Source organism: Ischnura elegans, chromosome 12 (assembly GCF_921293095.1).
Source record: "Ischnura elegans chromosome 12, ioIscEleg1.1, whole genome shotgun sequence".
Taxonomy (NCBI): Eukaryota; Metazoa; Arthropoda; class Insecta; order Odonata; family Coenagrionidae; genus Ischnura; species Ischnura elegans.
The window spans coordinates 52,182,470-52,201,437 of record NC_060257.1 but is presented as its reverse complement, the minus strand read 5'-3'; the positions used below and the strand labels follow the sequence as shown (position 1 = coordinate 52,201,437).

The 18,968-nt window shown below is 36.1% G+C and overlaps 2 long non-coding RNA genes across 10 annotated transcripts; both read left to right on the top strand.

Annotated features, from left to right (window-relative positions):
- Positions 1-3,658: 3,658 nt before the first annotated feature.
- LOC124169606 lies at positions 3,659-6,460 on the top strand. 6 transcript variants are annotated; one of them, XR_006867166.1, is made up of 5 exons: positions 3,659-3,738; positions 3,832-3,994; positions 4,089-4,236; positions 4,615-4,821; positions 6,260-6,460. It is a non-coding gene; the product is annotated as an uncharacterized LOC124169606 (long non-coding RNA). The 6 variants fall into 6 exon arrangements; XR_006867164.1 differs by having other exon boundaries at positions 3,669-3,994; positions 4,082-4,236; XR_006867165.1 differs by having other exon boundaries at positions 3,670-3,939.
- Positions 6,461-14,014: 7,554 nt separating this feature from the next.
- Positions 14,015-16,523, top strand: LOC124169608. Of its 4 annotated transcripts, none has more exons than XR_006867172.1 (4): positions 14,015-14,307; positions 14,402-14,563; positions 14,957-15,162; positions 16,325-16,523. It is a non-coding gene; the product is annotated as an uncharacterized LOC124169608 (long non-coding RNA). The 4 variants fall into 4 exon arrangements; XR_006867171.1 differs by having other exon boundaries at positions 14,395-14,548; XR_006867170.1 differs by having other exon boundaries at positions 14,395-14,563.
- Positions 16,524-18,968: the final 2,445 nt, after the last annotated feature.

The following is an 18,968-nucleotide window of genomic DNA, read 5'->3' as shown; positions in this document are numbered from 1 at the left end:
TGGGTTTTTATCGTTCTATTCTATTTTCCTTTTAATCTAGGGCGTGAGCAAGGAAGTCCATCATGGGAATTCGGAAGGCAATGAAGTGGTTGCAGCCATCTAATGCAGTGGCATTGGCATCCAGTGCCCTCATGATGGTCCTGACGACGTTGATCAGCGACCGGAGAAGAGGGGACACCAGCGTGCATGCAGAGAAGGTGCAGCACTTCACCATTAAGAAGCAGGGAGGATACAACCTGGACGAGGCGATGTACAACGTCATACCAGCTGAAAAAGCAGCGAAAAGGAAGACTTCCAAGATGGAAGAGTTGTTCGCACTCATCCAAAGATGGAAGAATATGGGGCGACCCGTGATATTGCAGGAAGAACTAAATGTCATCTTGGAAAATGATGTGCCAATATCCAGCCAACACATCATGAATGATGGTTTCATTATATCTGAAAGCTGGAAATGTATTCCCTTCAATTGAATGAAACCATTGATGTCAAAATTCTAATTTCAAGGTTTCTGTAATTTCGTATTTTTTGAAATGTTTAAATTCAAATTTAAATGTTTCTGCTATTTCGCTTTGTTTTGAAATGAAATAAATCTTTTTTTGAAAGCATGCAGTTTAGCATGCATTCAAAATTTCTTGTCTGCTACAATTTTTGTCTCGCTTATTTTTGTTTTAAAAATCCCTTACCCATTAATGACACCCAAGAGATTCCATTGATGTCTAAATGGCTTGGATGGCGAGAGGTAAGGTAAGAAGTATAAAGGTTAGCATATAACTATAAGGTGCCCGTTAATCTCAGTTTAGTCTTTAATGCAACTACAATGTAAATTCTCAGGGAGAGAAATGGTCAAAGGAAAGGAATTTCCCCTGAAAATGAGGTAATTATGGTCGGCGGCTGAGGGTGAGGTCTACTATCCAATATTAAATCGAATTTCGAGTTTATACACGGAGTGAGTTATGTAAATGGATGTAGAGAATATTGATGATGCCCTAATGAAAACTCTATTTTATAATATTGGTATGTTTATTTCCCCTGATATTCTACCCGCCAGTCATGTACATAGATACTTTCAAAATTTGAACAATACATTAGTCGCAATGGTTGGCAGCTTTACTTACGGAAACCTTGTTATCCCAATAATTATATATTTATTATGTGGTTTTGGATATTCGTATGAGGTACGAAGTAATGCCATCTTCATGGAAATTTCTAAGCAATCTCAATTAGTTTCAGATGAGTCGCTGACAATGGATAATTAAGCAATCCATGCTACTATTTTGGCAATCAAAATTATTAAAAATTCTTTGTAATGATGCCATCACAATGAAAATATTGTTTTTCTAACCAATAAAAATGTCGACTTGGCAAACCAGTTATACTTTTCGTAATTCCATTACTTTTAATATATGAATAAAAATGAGCTAGGGCATACACCTTTTTGGGATGCTAGAATATAAAGCAAAAATATAGGCAAATTATTGAAAAAAAAGTCCTCCAAGCGGCTCATGAATCTCGAATAAAAAAACAAATGTAAATGAATTTTCCACTCGCTGAGAGTACCTATTTTCATTTTTTACACCAGTGGTTCTATTATATCAATGACAACTTCTTTATTATGCCATATGTTAAACTAATTATCTTTAAGAATAATGAAAAGCGACAGTTTTAACACTTGATAGACTTAACGAATCGAAAAAGAACAACGCAGAAACGGAGGTTTATTACCTATTACATACGCAATGAAGATTGGAAGGGGTGGTCACGGAAAACCTATTTTCGCAAAAACCTTTTATTGATGAATTGAAGGATTAAAAATTCTATCCTCAGTATTTAATTATATACTATATTCATTAAAATTCATTAACATACATATTTTACCTACCTCATTTCAACCACTCACACTAAAACATTTACCTTTTTTACTCAGTACCAGCTTCTTCGTAGGGCAAGAAAATATTTTTCAGACCAGATAAGCTCATCCTTGTAGAAGCAGTCTGCCTTGCATTCATATATCATCATTAGTCAACAATCCTAAGATTGGTTTGACGCAGCTCTCCATTTCTCTCTCCTATCCACTAATCTCTTCATAGCTACATATTTATTCTCTTTTACATCCTCTATAACCTGTCCTATATAACTCATTCGGGGCCGTCCCTTGCCCTTTTTCCCTTCCACTTGTCCTTCAACGATTGTCTTCATCAGACCATCGTGCCTCAAAATGTGGCCAACTAAGTTGTCCCTTCTTCTACTTAAGGTTTTCAGGAGACTAATCTTTTCCCCCACTCTTCTCAGCACTTCCTGGTTACTCACACGGTCAATCCATTTTATCTTCATCATTCTTCGGTAGCACCACATTTCGAATGCTTCCACTCTTGACTTCTCTGCTGCTGTCAACGTCCAAGCCTCGCTTCCATAGAGAAACAAACTCCATATGTAGCATCTGATGACTTGTTTCCTTACTTCTATGCTGGTATTTTCAGCTATAAGAATACCGAGCAAGTAAAAATGATAGGGTTATTCTTATGCTTACATCTTTAACGTAAGAAGAGATATATGTATTCAGAATATGTAACAAAAATCACGGTTATCCTAATTACGGGCAAAACCCTCATGTATTTATTTCAACGCTAAAACTACATCGGCTACTGTTAACTTAGCGGTTACTTAATAATATTTGTATTCGACTAAAGATAAAAATGAAGAATTTGGAACAACATGCCATGAAGAAGACATATTCAGGTATGGGAGATGAATGAAGGAATACACAATTAACATTTAATCCATCCAATAGATAAAATTATGGCCCTCTACCTTTATCAAAATTTACTAAAAACCAACGCATATATCTCTGCAATGAGCTATTTATGAGAATGAGACTCCAAAAGCCTATAAGTACACCTATTACCCATTTTACCATATTTATTTTATGGAACAGTACCAATTTCATTACAATAACCTTATTGACTCGCGTACGTGTGAACATTTCAGTAAAATGGGTTAGTTAATCATCACTTACAGGGCATATTTAAAAAACAGCTTTCGCGCCGGTAAAGCCCCAATGATACTTAAGACCCCCGAGATACATTTACTGTATTTTTCGTTAGCCCCACTTGAGATCCTAAAGACCTTCATATTGTCAGCGTACGAACCAGATGCATTAGTTACTTTCCTGACGATTTTTCTTAGTGACAGTAGCTGAGAGAAAGATGCAGGTATATGGCATTGATTGAATGAATAACCTTTCCTTGGGTTTCAGCGCGGGTAAGAAAACCTAAGGCAGCCGACGGGGTTCCATCACTTCACCAATTCTCGAGGCTACTCACATACTGCCTTGCCATACATACGGTCTAGTCTCCTCCACAATGGACCTCAAACTGAAATCATATAAATGCAGCAATAGTATATAATCAGCGCTGGCCATATTTATATTAAAACTTAGTTACCTATCTTAATTAAATACTACGTTATAATTATTAGTACAAACGTCCCGCGTAATGACCACATAAGGCACCATTCACGGTGTATAGATAGGATTATCTAATTATTCAACGTACTCTTCCACATACGTGAGAAGTATTGGCAATGTGTGTATCACTGGTTAATGATATACATGGGGATTTCGTGTAGAAATGAAAAAAGACTGAAGATAACTACGTAGTATCGAAAACATCACCCACGGTAACCAAGTAAATAATAACAGAGAAAAAGGAATTTTACACATTGATATAGTCTAAAACTGAGGTCTAAAAGCAAGAAAATGAAGAGCATTTGCCAAAGTAAGTTGTGTAATATTTAAAAAGAAGAGATTCCATGAAATATGGCGTCTTCGCTCAGGTAAAATGTGCATCGGACGATGGCGGTGGGATATACTCCTTCATTAGATCGTGATGGGCTGAATGAGGAAGATAATGAAGAGTGTTGCTCAAACAGGGCACATCAAATGTAATTATCAAAACACGCTATAGCGTCAGCAGTGAATGCATAATCTGTATAAGTGGTTAGTATCAAGTTTCTCTATTAAATTTAATAAGTGAATTGCGAACTCAATACGACTCTTTATTCTCATTTTTGCCATTCGACGGAGGTTATAGACAGAGAAATAAAGTTTAAGAAGGAAAATTATTCCCGGCAAAAAGCAGGAGATAATCATCACGACAAATGTGATGCAAAACCGAAGGGCTGATGATCATGTAACCTACCACCGCATGCTCCAATAAAATAAAATGACAGCCCTTTCTGGTGAGTATTAGCGTGGTGAAATTCGAAAAGTAGAGAATTTCTTTTTAAATCATGGAATGACTCTTATGCAAAGCCTTTCGCATTACCATTACCACTATTTAATTAGGCAAATTTAAACATATAAAGTATTTGTAAAACTTCACTTCACGGCTCAAGGGCTTCCTTACATTGTCAGTGTCAGAACAAGATACATTAGTAATATTCAGAACAAACTTTTTTCCATTCTTTGTGTCGGTTATAGAAAACAACAGGGATAAGGCATAAATTAAAGTACGGTGAATCGAAAACACCACCCATAGCAACCATGTAAATAATAACAGAGAAAACAGAATTTTATGTGAATTTCATACTTTTATCGTGTCTTTATTTTCTTTCTAGTCCTGCCACGAAACTTACAGGCACAGAAATAAAGGCAAAGAGGAAAAACCTTTTCCGGCCAATACCAGGAGATAATCCCGACAATAATGAAACATGGAAGAACCCGAAAAGGGTTGATAACTATATGATTATACATGCTGTCATATCTCCTCCATAATGGGCAAAAAATGTAAGTCATATAACTGCAGCAATGGTCAATAATTAAAGGTAGCTATATACCTTAAAATTTAAATAACGATAGTAGCATAACCACCTTGTTATAATAAAAGTTAGTATAACTGTCACGTGCATAGACCATCTCAGGTGGCATATATGAAGCATACATTGGATTATGCTAAGTTTTGAGAATCCAATACATTTTCCATGTATGTATCTGGGAATTAAAGGTAATGAATATATATCCGTGGTATCTCCCATATCTGGTGATGCCATTCAGAAATTAAATATGAAAAAACAGCATTGTAAATAATTCTCGCGCTGAGAACTTCGTAAAGTCCAGAAAATTTTCACTCATACGTTAAGTGATGGGAACCGTGCTATTTAGAGTTATGTATTGAATAGGATGAAATGAAAGTTTTGACAGATAATCAAAGATATTTTTTGGTGAGAGGTTTGGCGTGGGAAAGTTTCAACTTGACGGAAAATGCACGATTTCCATATGCCATTCTTATTTGTTGACTTGTGACAGTGTTAAAATTAACTGGTCTTAATTTCACGTACTTGGTATAATAAGTAATCAATCAGGGATACAAATTACTAATTTAAAAAAGTAGAAATCATTAAAATTACAGTAACAATCAAAATAACTTCTCGTAAGATGTCCTGTTGGCGCGACCGGAATTTAAGCCCCTTATTCGCCAATCGGTGTATTGGCGGCGGTTTCTAGAGCTATTTTTCCCGCGCGCAATGGTTACAAAATTTTATCAACAAATCATAAATTTTATCAAATATTATTTGTTATTAAAGCAAAAACCGACCCAACCCAAACCGACCCAACCCAAACCAAACCATCCCAACCCAAACCAACTAAACCCAAACTAACGCAACCCAACCCAAACCAACCCAACCCAAACCAAAAAATAGTTCTAGAAACCGCCGCCAATACGCCAAGGGGCTAAACTCCGGTTCACCCGTCCTGTTCAAAGGCCGCCTGCATGTGTCGAATATTGAGGTAAATATGTGAATAAAAGGAGCTATAGAAATCGCAGATTGTCTTTTCAATTTCGATACATGCAATTATGACTTGTGCAACAACACAAGGGGTGTCATATTTTGTAACTTCAGTATTATATTAGAGTATCTGATCCTTAACAGGCAAATTATGTTACTCAGGGAAGTTATCTGTAAGCCTAGGTAAACCAGTGAAATTAGTAAAGAAATCGTCGATTAGGAGCAAGTAACGATTACAACGAACGTAACGATTCCTCTTTCGCCGTAAAGAGGGAACTGCAAATAGAAATAACATTTCATGAATATTGTTACACGTAATCCGATAACTCTTACTCAATTATTTACCAACATTGACTTGTGATTGTAACTTTGTTGGAATAGGGATTTCATATAAAACCAAGAAATGGTCATTCCTATATTTTTTTCTGATAATTTATACCTTTCCATAATTCTGTAAATTCTATATTTCAATCAGGTGCAACCAAGGCACTTCTTTCTGGAATCACTCCACCTGGTGAGGGATTCTAATTACCTGAAGGACTCTCTGATGATCTACAACCACGCGAAGCATAGCAGAGTAACTTGAAACTACATATTTACAAGTGCTTTGTGTTCTGTACTTGCGTTAATGTTTTGAAGTCGATTTTATTAGAATAAAGAATCATAATAATAATAATTATTTCAATCATTTCATATATATGGTTACCACTCAAACAGTGAGTCAACCCTAGGGTTGGTTTTTCATTGGTGAGGATGTAAATAAACCCGAACAATGGCAAAGGCGTGTGAATTCCCAATCAGGTTCGGGTCATCGGTTCCTTTCCAAGTCAACCCTAGGGCTCGCATGCATAAGGGAGAATAGTTTTAACCAAACTAAGCTTAAGATGATTTAATTTCGCACATTCAGGGCAGGGGGGTTACCTGGCCGACCTCCACTTTGAAGATTTTTTTATGGGACTGTCCGAAAGCTTCACCTAGGATTCCAACCAGGACCACCTCGATCAACACATTCCAGTTATGAGAAAATTATTGATAACAAATTTGTTCCAAGTAGCTCCCTCGCATATTTCATACATGGCGCTAGCGTGGGGGAATAGGATTTGAAAATCGGAATTTTAATATCTCTCATGATGATGCTGACCGAAACAAGGAAATAAGTAATATTTTGCTAGAATATATGCAATTCGAGGTTAGAATATGTTGCTATAATACATATTTTACCCAAAGAAATGTGAGAGAAATCATGACAATTAATGCTAATGAATGCCGGTTTAAACCATCACGCAAATTGGAAACATGAGGAAATACAGCCCACGGAAAACAACGAGATAATAAGGTGCAAAATTCTTCGAATGTGATGCTTTACAATTCAAATAAATGGTAATATATTTTTCTATATCTTTAACGTCAATGGTGTACCGTTATTCTTCGCCTATGTTCAACAAGGATAGGCAACAGTGGTTTCCTCAACACCGAAGGGAAATTTTTACTTTCGTTCCCTTAGAAAATGTGTGACAAAAGAAGTAAATTCATCAAATATTAAATCACATGGGACTCAAAAAGCTAACTTTAATTTAAAAATTTTGAACGCAAAATTTTTACGCAAAAAAAATGGAAAACTAAACGTTATTTACTATCCATTCTATTAAAAAAATATACTGAATTCAAAATAAAATACTAGCCTAAAGGGCAATACAATACAGATATGCTCCATTAGGTTTTAGCCCATCCTAATTCCACAACAATGACCCGAGCTCGTTACTAAGATACATTCTTGGAATCTTCACTTGATGCACTTGAAAGCGAATTGGCGAGAACAGTCGATTGCGATTTCAAGCGAATTATAAAGTAATTCAGTGCTAACAAAATACTTGTTGGAAACTTTCCATCATTGTGTGTGTGTGGAGTACTACACTGAACACGTGGAAAGGAAAGAATTCCATTTCCTCCCGACAAGAAACGCATTTGCTCTAATAACTACGTGGAAGGTAAGTTTGAGACCGACAAAGATTTCAGACGGATAATTTTCCTCGGTCAACTATTTTATCTTGCTAATTTAAAGAATGCTCCATTTTGAGAGCGATATTAGCTCTTACTGGGTTTTTATCGTTCAATTCTATTTTCTTTTCATCTAGGGCGTGAGCAAGGAAGTCCATCATGGGAATTCGGAAGGCAATGAAGTGGTTGCAGCCATCTAATGCAATGGATTTTGCATCCAGTGCCCTCATGATGGTCCTGACGACGTTGATCAGCGACCGGAGAAGAGGGGACCCCAACGTGCATGCAGAGAAGGTGCAACACTTCACCATTGAGAAGCAGGGAGGATACAACCTGGACGAGGCGATGTTTAACGTCATACCAGCTGAAAAGGCAGTGAAAAGGAAGACTTCCAAGATGGAAGAGTTGTACGTACTCATCCAAAGATGGAAGAATATGGGGCGACCCGTGATATTGCAAGAAGAACTAAATGTCATCTTGGAAAATGATGTACCAATATCCAGCCAACACATCATGAATGATGGTTTCATTATATCTGAAAGCTGGGAATGTATTCCCTCCAATTGAATGAAACCATTGATGTCAAAATTCTAATTTCAACGTTTGTGTAATTTCGTATTGTTTTGAAATGTTTAAATTCAAATTTAAATGTTTCAGCTATTTCGCATTGTTTTGAAATGAAATAAAACATTTTTTTGAAAGCATGCAGTTTAGCATGCATTCAAAATTTCTTGTCTGCTACAATTTTTGTCTTGCTTATTTTATTTTAAAAATCTCATAGCCATGAATGGCACCCAAGAGATTCCATTGATCTCCAAATGGCTTTCACGGCGAGAGGTAAGGTAAGGAGTATAAAGGTTGGCATATAACAATAATGTCCTCTTGAAATCTCGGCTTAGTCTTTAATGCAACTACAATGTATAGTCATAGAGAGAAACGGTCAAAGGAAAGGAACTTCCTCCTGAAGATATGTTATTTATGCGTCGGTGGATGAGGGTGAGGTCAAGCATCCAATATCCGAATTGACATTCGAGTTGATATAAGGAGTGAATTGGTTAATGGAAGGAAAGACTGTTGATGACATCCTATAGTGTGTATACTGTAATTTGGCGCACGGGCCCACGAAGTACCTGAGCCGCGAGCAAAAGGAGGGGAGGAAAGGACCTACAAAAAATCTGAATCGGACCGACAGACGTTGATGGCGGGTCCGTTCGTCCTTCTCTTTTCACCCACCGAGGAGGGCATCTACCACCTCAAATAGAATTACTAACTTTTTTCACTTTCTCATAATATCTCGATTTAAATAGCATATTTGTAATATACTAAAAAAACTAAGAAGATTGATATAAAACACTGAGTTCTCCGATCATAAAAAAGGAATGGTCGTAAGTTAAAACAACACATACAGTAGAACGGCTAAAAATAACTGTCGTAATTCGATGAATTCTTTCGTATGAGGTACGAAGGAAATGCCATCTAACTGAAAATTCCTAATTAATATCATATAGTTTCAGATCGGTCGCATACGGTAGATAATTAAGCATTCCATTCTACTATTTTGGAAATCAAAATTATCAAATAACTCATTGTAATGGTGCTTGCATAATAAAAAATATTGTTTTTCCACTCAATAAAAATGTAAATTTGGCAAAAAAAGCTATACTTTTCGTAATTCCAATGACCTATACTACAAAAAACTATCTTATCATTATTAAACGAGGTCAAGATAAAAAGAAAAAAAAACACTTCCATTACATTCAATATATACATAAAAAAGAGCTAGGGCAAACACCTTTTTGTGATACTAGAATATAAAGCAAAAATTAATACAAAATAAAGGCAAATTATTGGAAAAAAGCCATCCAACCGGCTAATGAATCTCGAATAAAAATACAAATATAAATGAATTGTCCACTGGCAGGGAGTATTTTTTTCATTTTTTACAGCAGTGGTTGTATTCTATTAATGGCAACTTCTTTATTATGTCACATGTTAAACTAATCATCCTCAGGAATAATGAAAGGCGACACTTTTAATACTTGAATAAATAAATTGAAAAAGAGCTTCGCACAAACGGAGGTGTATCACCTATTACATCCGCATATACGATTAGAAGGGGAGTACAAAGTAAAACATAATTCGCAAACATTTTATCGATGAATCGAAGGATTTAGAATACTTGCCTGAGCATTAAATTATAGGCCATATTCATTAAAATTCCTTAATGTGCACGTTTTACCTACCTCAACCCACTGACCCAAAAAAATTGCCATTTTAACTCAGCACCATCGTCTTCGTAGAGCAATAAAATTTCGCTTGGATCAGAAAAGCTCGTCATTGTATAACAGTTTCCATTTCATACATGTAAAGCAGGTAAAAAAAATATATCGCTATTCTTATGAATATATCTTTAAGATATGAATCCACATATAACTATGCACAGTATGTAAAAAAATCACGGAAATCCTTACTATGGGAACATAACCTACATATTTATTTCAACGGTGCTAAACCCATTAGCTAGCGTTAACTCAACGGTTACTGAACAATATTTTATATTCGACTTTAGATAAAAATAAAAGATTTTTGAGAAAAACATGCGATGAAGCAGACGTTGTATTCAGGTATTGTGATATGAATGAAGGAATAAAAAATTAAAATTTAATCCATTCAACAGATAACATTTTATCCCTGTATATTTATCAATATTTACTAGAAAACCAACATATATTTTTCTGCATTGAATAATTTATGATAATGAGACATCTAAAGCCCATAGGTACACCTATTACCCTTCTTACCATATTTATCTTATGGAACGGTACCAATTTCATCACAATAACTTCATTGACTCGCGCGCGTGTGAACATTCCAATAAGATGGGTTAGTTTATCACCACTAACAGAGCTGGTATAAAAAATTATATGGGCCGGTAAAACCCCAAAGATACTTACGACCCCCTAGATACATTTACTTTATTTTTCGTTAGCTCCACTGGAGAGCGGATGAGCAGTTAGAGGTATAGGGCAATCTCTTGCCCGAGGGATGGGAAACCATCCCCAAAGGCAGATGAGCCACTAGATGGCCAATGGCATAGGATGGAGAAGGCAACGGGAAACCACTTCATTAATTATCCGTCTGGATTTCCCTTGAATAGCGCTCTGATGCTGATTTCTTATGTTAAATATTCCGGAGGTAAAATAGCTTCCCATTCGGATCTCCGGCGGAAGCATCAAGAGATTATGCATCAGAAAAGACATCAAAAGTTGAGGATATGAACGTGGAATGTTAGGACATTGTTACAAAGTGGAAAACCTCAAAAAATAGATGGACATAAACAAGATGGCTTTAATAGGATAGAGTGAAGTGAAATGTAAGGGCCAAGGGTAAATTACCAGTGATAAAAATACCTTGTTTTTTACAGGGAATCAGTTAGGGAGAAACGGAGTAGGAATAATTATGAAGAATAGGATAGCCAAGTGTGTACAGAAGGTTTCATTTATAGATGATAGATTAATAGTGTTAAGAATTTAAAATGCTGTCAAAAGATTTAATGATAACCCAAGTATATATGCCAACATCAGCTTACAGCGATGAAGACATTGAAAGGGTATATGAGAAAATAGAGAGGGCATTTAAAGATGAGGTGACCTGCTGTAAGATAATAATGGGAGATTGGAATGCTCTAGTTGGAGAAGGTGGAGTAGTTGGAAACTTTGAATTGGGGAAAAGGAACGACAGAGGAGAAAAATTAATAGAGTTTTGCAGGGAGGATAAGATAGTTACAGCAAATACCTTTTTTGAAAATCCGAAAAGAAGAAGATACGCATGGATATCGCCAGTAAATAAATGGCATTATCAAATTCACTATATTATAGAGGAAGAAAGATGTAAGAATACGGTGAAGAAAGTAAAAGGCCTATCAGGAGCAGATATTAACAGCGATCTTGCACTTCTAATGATGGAAGTAAGAGTAAGATTAAAGAAATTGGGAGAAGCGAAAACGGTTAGGAAGTGGAATATGGAAAGGGTGAAGGAAATACAGGAATCTATAGGTAGTAAGTTTTCATAGGCAATAACAGAATGAAAAGTCCAGGATGAAAACAGCGCTGTGACATGGGAAAGAATAAAGAACGGTATGTTGAAAACAGCAATAGACGATGACACCAAAGAAACGATGGGTGACAGAAGGAATGTTAGCTAAAATAAAAGAGAGGAGGACATCTTAGAATAAGTCCGGAGAGTATGCTTGTGCTATATACAAGAAATTAAACAATGAGCTGAAAAGGGAAACACAGAAGGCGAAGGAGAAATGGTTATCAAGCGATTGTGAAGTTTTGGAAGAATTAGAGAGAAAAGGGCAATATGATTTAGAGTATAAGAAGGTAAAGGATATTGCATGGGAGGAAAAGAGAGGTAGAGCAAGAATTAGAGAGGTTGAAGATAAGGAAGGTAAAATGATATGCGAACAAATGGAAGTAAGGGAAAGATGGAAAGAATATGTAGAGGAAATATATGCAACTGATGAAAAACCTGAAGCATTGGATATAGAAAGTGAATGCGAGGCAGAGGATGTGTATAAAGGGTCATCAATACTGAAGAGTGAAGTGCAGAGGGCAATACAGGAAATGAAATATACGAAGGCTACTGGAGTGGATGAGCTTCCAATAGAAGTTTTCAATGTTTAACATAAGAGGTATTGAATGAGATAGTGGATTTGTGCAACAAAAGATAAATGTAATACTGGGAAATGGCCGGAAGACTTCTTAAAGATTGTGATGGTACCAATTCCTAAAAAGGCTGGTCCAAAAAATGCACCGAGTGTAGAACGATCAGCTTAATTTCACATGCTGCTAAAATCCTGTTAAGAGTGCTAAATCGGAGGTTAAAAAGTATAATGGAAGAAAATGAAAAGGAATGGAGACATATGGAATGAAAATAAATGCTAAGAAGACTAAAGTCATAAAGTGAGAAATGAAGTTGTAGATGGTATGAGGGTGAAGACAAAAGAAGGTGAAATTCAGAATGTGAGAACCTACAGCTACTTGGGAACTTTGATAAATGAAGACTGGAAAAGTATAGGAGAAATAAAAAGAAGGATAGAAATGGCGAAAGAAGTTTTCAAGAAGGAGAAAAGAGCGTTGTGTAACAAGGCACTGGAATTAAAATTGAGGAAGAGATTGGTGAAATGCTATGTGTGGAGTGTGTTAATGTATGGATGTGAGACTTGGACAATGGGGAAGAGAGACAGGGACAGGATTGGGGTGTTTGAAATGTGGGTTTAGAGGAAGATTGGAAGAGGAAATACGGTGGACGGATCGAGTTAGGAATGAGCAAGTGTTAAATAGGATAGATGAGAAAGTAACGTTGATAGACAATAATAATACAGGAAGGGTAAGTGGCTGAGACATTTGATGAGAGGGAATAGAATTTTGAAAGTAGCTTTGGAGGGAACGGTGGAAGGGATCAGAATAAGGGGAAGGAGAAGGCTGAAGTTTATTGACCACGTAAAAATTGGAAGATATGGAGACTCCAAGGTGATGGCCGGTGACAGGAGGAAATGGAGACTGCATTGGCGCGAGGGACCTGCCGACGGGCAGAACACCACAAGATGATGATAACTGGATGGCCTAAAAGCCTTCTTCATATTATCAGCGTACTAACCAGATGCATCAGTTACTTTCCTGACAATTTTTTCCTCGACACAGCAGCTGAGATAAAATAAGGTTACATGGCATTAGTTGAATGCAAAGCCTATTCTCAGGTTTCCGCGCGGGTAAGAAAATCTAAGGCAGCCGACGTTTCGGGTTCCATCACGTTACCTCTTCTCGAGGCAACTCACATACTGCCTTGTCATTCATGCGGTCTATTCTCCTTCACAATGGACCTAAAACTGAAATCATATAACTGTAGCAATGGTCTATAATCAACGCTGGCCATATTTACATAAAAGCATAGTTACCTTTCTTAATTTAACCACTACGCTATAATTATTAATATAGCCCTCCTGTGTATGGACCATATAAGGCATCATTCTAGGCGCATGGATGGGATTATCTAATCATTGAAAATTCAATGTATTTTTCCACATACGTAATAGGTATTGGATAATGTATAAATCACTGGTATATGCTTACATGGAGATGTCGCGTAGAAATGAAATAAATTGAAGCTAAATACGTAGTATCGAAAACACTACCCATGGTAACATAGTAAATAATAACAGAGGAAACGGAATTTTACACGATATACCTAGTCTATACCTAGTCTTTCAGCAATGAATTGAAGAAAATGTGGCAAAATAAGTTGCGTAATTTTTTTTTTCAAGAGATTTCATTAAATATGACGTCTTCGCTCAAGTAAAATGTGCATCGGACGATGGCGGTGGGAAATAATCCTTCATTAGATCGTGATGAGCTGAATGAGGAAGGTAATGAAGAGTGTTGCTCAAATTTGAGGGCACATCAAGTGAAATTATTAAAATACGCTATCGCGTCAGCAGTGAATGCATAATCTGTATAAGTGGTAAGTATCAAGTTTCTCTATTAAATTTAATAAGTGAATTGCGAACACAATACGACTCTTTATTCTCATTTTTGCCATTGGACGGAGGTTATAGACAGAGAAATAAAGTTTAAGAGGGAAATTATTCCCGGTAAACACCAGGATATAATCATCACAACAAATGTGATGTAAAACCGAAGGGCTGATGATCATGTGACCTTCCACCGCATGCTCCAATAAAATAAAATGACAGCCCTTTCTGGTGAATATTAACGAGGTAAAATTCGAAAAGTAGAGAATTTCTTTTACAACATTGAATTACTCTTATTCCAAGCCCTTCCCATTACCATAGTCACTATTTAATAAGGCAAATTTAAACATATATAGTATTTGTAAAACTTCACGTCGTTAGAAATTATTAGTGGAGGGCCCATTTGAGGGGCTCAAGGGCTTCCTTACATTGTCTGTGTAAGAACAAGGTACATTAGTAATATTAATAACTAATTTTTTCCCATTCTATGTGTCAGTTAGAGAAAATAACAGGGATAAGGCATAACTTAAAGTACGGTGAATCGAAAACACTACCCATAGCAACCATGTAAATAATAACAGAGAAAACAGAATTTTATGTGGATTTCATACTTTTATCGTGTCTTTATTTTCTTTCTAGTCCTGCCACGAAACTTACAGGCACAGAAATAAAGGCAAAGAGGAAGAACCATTTCCGGCCAATACCAGGAGATAATCCCGACAAAAGTAAGCATGGAGGAAAACCGAAAAGGGTTGATAACTATATGATTATACATGCTGTCACATCTCCTCCATAATGGGAAAAAATTTAAGTCATATAACTGCAGCAATGGTCAATAATTAAAGGTGGCTATCTACACTAAAATTTAAATAACGATCGTAGTATAACCATCTCGTTATAATAAAAGGTAGTATAACCGTGCCATGCATAGACCATCTAAGGTGGCAAATATGAAGCATACATTGGATTATGCTAATTTTTGAGAATTCAATACATTTTCCATCTATGTATCTGGGAATTAAAGGTAATGAATATATCCGTGGTATCTCCCATATCTGGTGATGCCATTTAGAAATTAAATATGAAAAAACCGCATTCTAAATATTTCTCGGGCTGAGAACTTTGTAAATTCCAGAGAATTTTCACTAATACGTTAAGTGATGGGAACCGTGCTATTTAGAGTTATGTATTGAATAGGATGAAATCAAAAGTTTTGAAAAATATTAAAAGATATTTTCTGGTGAGAGGTTTGGCGTGGGAAAGTGGGAAAGTTTAAAAAAAAAGAAAGAAAAAGAAAGAAAGTTTCAACTTGACGGAAAATGCACAATTTCCATATGCCATTCTTATTTGTTGACTTTTGACAGTGTTAAAAGTAACTGGTCTTAATTTCAGTTACTTGGTATAATAAGTAATCACTCAGGTATACAAATTACTAATTTAAAAAAGTAGGTAATCATTAAAAATGCAGTAATAATCAAAATAACTTCTAGTAAGATGTCCTCTTTAAAGGACGCCTGTAATGTGTCTAATATTGAGGTAAAGATGTGAATAAATGGAGCTATATACATCATAAATTTTCTTTTCAATTTCGATACATGCAAATGACTTGTGCAACAACACAAGGGGTGTCATATTTTGTCACTTCTGTATTATATAAGAGTATCTGATCCTTAAAAGGCAAATTATGTTACTCAGAGAAGTTATCTGTAAGCCTAGGTAAACCAGTGAAATTAGTAAAGAAATCGTCGATTAGGAGCAAGTAACGATTACAAAGAACGAAACGATTCCTCTTTCGCCGTAAAGAATGAACTGCAAATAGAAATATCATTTCATGAATATTGTTATACGTAATCCGTTTACTCTTACTCAATTACTTACCAACATTGACTTGTGATTGTAACTTGGCGGAATAGGGATTTAGTATAAAATCAAGAAATGGTCATTCCTATAATTTCATCTGATAAATTATACCTTTCCATAATTCTGTAAATTCTATATTTCAATCAGGTGCAACCAAGGTACTCCTTTCTGGAATCACTCCACCTGGTGAGGGAACTGTCATTACGTGATGGACTTTATGATAACATACAACCACGCGAAGCATAGCAGAGGAGCTCGAAGTTACATATTTACAAGTGCTTTGTGTTCTGTACTTGCGTTTGTGTTTTGAAGTCGATTTTATTACAATAAAGAATCAAAATAATAATTATTATTTCAATTATTTCATATATATGGTTACCACTCAATCAATGAGTCAACCTTAGGGTTGGTTTGCATTGGTGAGGATAGAAATAAACCCAAACTATGGCAAAGACGTGTGAATTCACAAACAAGGTCGGGTCGTCGGTTCCTTTTCAAGTCTACCCTAAGGCTCGCATGCATAAGGGAGAATAGTTTTAACCAAACTAAGCTAAAGACGATTTAATTTCGCACATTGAGGGCACGGGGGGTTCTCTGGCCCACTACCACTTTTAAGATTTTTTTTGGGACTGTCCGAAAGCTTCATCCAAGATTCGAATCAGGAGCACCTCGATCAACACATTCCAGATATTAGAAAATTATTCATAACAAATTAGTTCCAAGTAGCTCCCTCGCATATCTCAAACATACCGTGGGGGAATTGGATTTTAAAATCAGAATATTAATAATTCTCACGATGATGCTGACCGAAACAAGGAAAGAAGTAATATTTTGCTAGAATATTTGCAATTCGACGAAATAATATGTTGCTATAATACATGTTTTACCCAAAGAAATGTGGGAGAAATGACGAAATAAAATGATAATGTATACCGGCTAAAACCATCATGTAAATTGGAAACAAGAGCAATCCTTGACCGTGGACAATAACGAGCTAATTAAGAGCCGAATTGTTTAAATGTGATAGTACGCAATTGAAATTATTGGTAATATATTTCTCTAGATCCTTAACGTTAATGGTAAATCGTTATTCTTTGGCCATGTTCATCATCATAGGCAAAAGTGGTTTTCTCAACTCCGAAGGGAAATTTTTACATTCGTTCCCTTACAAAAGGCGTGAACAAAAAAGTTAATTCATGAAATATTCAATCACTGGGACTTATAAAGCTGACTTTAAATTAAAAATTTTGAACGCAAAAGTTTTACACAAAAAAGAATTAAAAAAACGGAAAACTAAACGCTATTTTCTATCCAGGTCGAAAATACACGACGCAAAGTATCAATTTTTTATTTAAAAAAATATACTAAATTCAAAATAAAATACAAGCCTAAAGGGAAATGCAATGCAGATATGCTCCATTAGTTTTAAAGCCCATGCTAATTCCACAACAATGACCCGAGGGCGTTACTAAGATACATTCTTGGAATCTTCACTTGATACACTTGAAAGCGAATTGGCGAGAACAGTCGATTGCGATTTCAAGCGAATTATAAAGTAAATCAGTGCTAACAAAATACTTGTTGGAAACTTTCCATCATTGTGTGTGTGTGGAGTACTACACCGAACACGTCGAAAGGAAAGAATTCCATTTCTTCCCAGCAGGAAACGCATTTCCTCTAATACCTACGTGGAAGGTAAGTTGAGACCGACACAGATTTCAGACGGTCACCAAATTTTTGATGGATAATTTAAATAATACTTCATTTTTAGATCGTAATTAGCTTTAACTGGTTGATTATCGTTCTATTCCATTTTCTTTACGTCTAGGACGTATGCAAGGGAGTCCATCATGGGAATTCGGAAGGCGATGAAGTGGTTGCAGCCGTCTAATGCAGTGGCATTGGCATCCAGTGCCCTCATGATGGTCCTGACGACGTTGATCAGCGACCGGAGAAGAGGGGACACCGGCGTGCATGCAGAGAAGGTGCAACACTTCACCATTAAGAAGCAGGGAGGATACAACCTGGACGAGGGGATGTATAACGTCATACCAGCTGAAAAGGCAGCGAGAAAGAAGACTTCCAAGATGGAAGAGTTGTACGTACTCATCCAAAGATGGAAGAATTTGGGTCGACCCGTGATATTGCAAGAAGAACTGAATGTCATCTTGGAAAATGGTGTGCCACTATCCAGCCAACACATCATGAATGATGGTTTCATCATATCAGAAAGCTGGGAATATATTCCCTCGAATTGAATGAAACCATTGATGTCAAAATTCTAATTTCAACGTTTGTGTAATTTCGTATTGTTTTGAAATGTTTAAATTCAAATTTAAATGTTTCTGCTATTTCGCTTTGTTTTGAAATGAAATAAATCGTTTTTTGAAAGCATGCAGTTTAGCATGCATTCAAAATTTCTTGTCTGCTGCAATTTTTGTCTCACTTATATTATTTTAAAAATCTCCTTACCCATGAATGACACTCGAGAGATTCCTTTGATCTCTAAATGGCTTGCATGGCGAGAGGTAAGGTAAGGAGTATAAAGGTTAGCATATAACTATAATGTCCTTTTGAAATCTCGGCTTAGTCTTTAATGCAACTAAAATGTAAATTCTCAGGGAGAGAAATGGTCAAAGGAAAGGAACTTCCCCTGAAAATAAGGTAATTATGGTCGGTGGCTGAGGGTGAGGTCTACTATACTATGTTCAAATTGATTTTCGGGTTGATGCACAGAGTGAGTTATGTAAATGGATGAAGAGAATATTGATGATGCCCTAATGAAAACTCT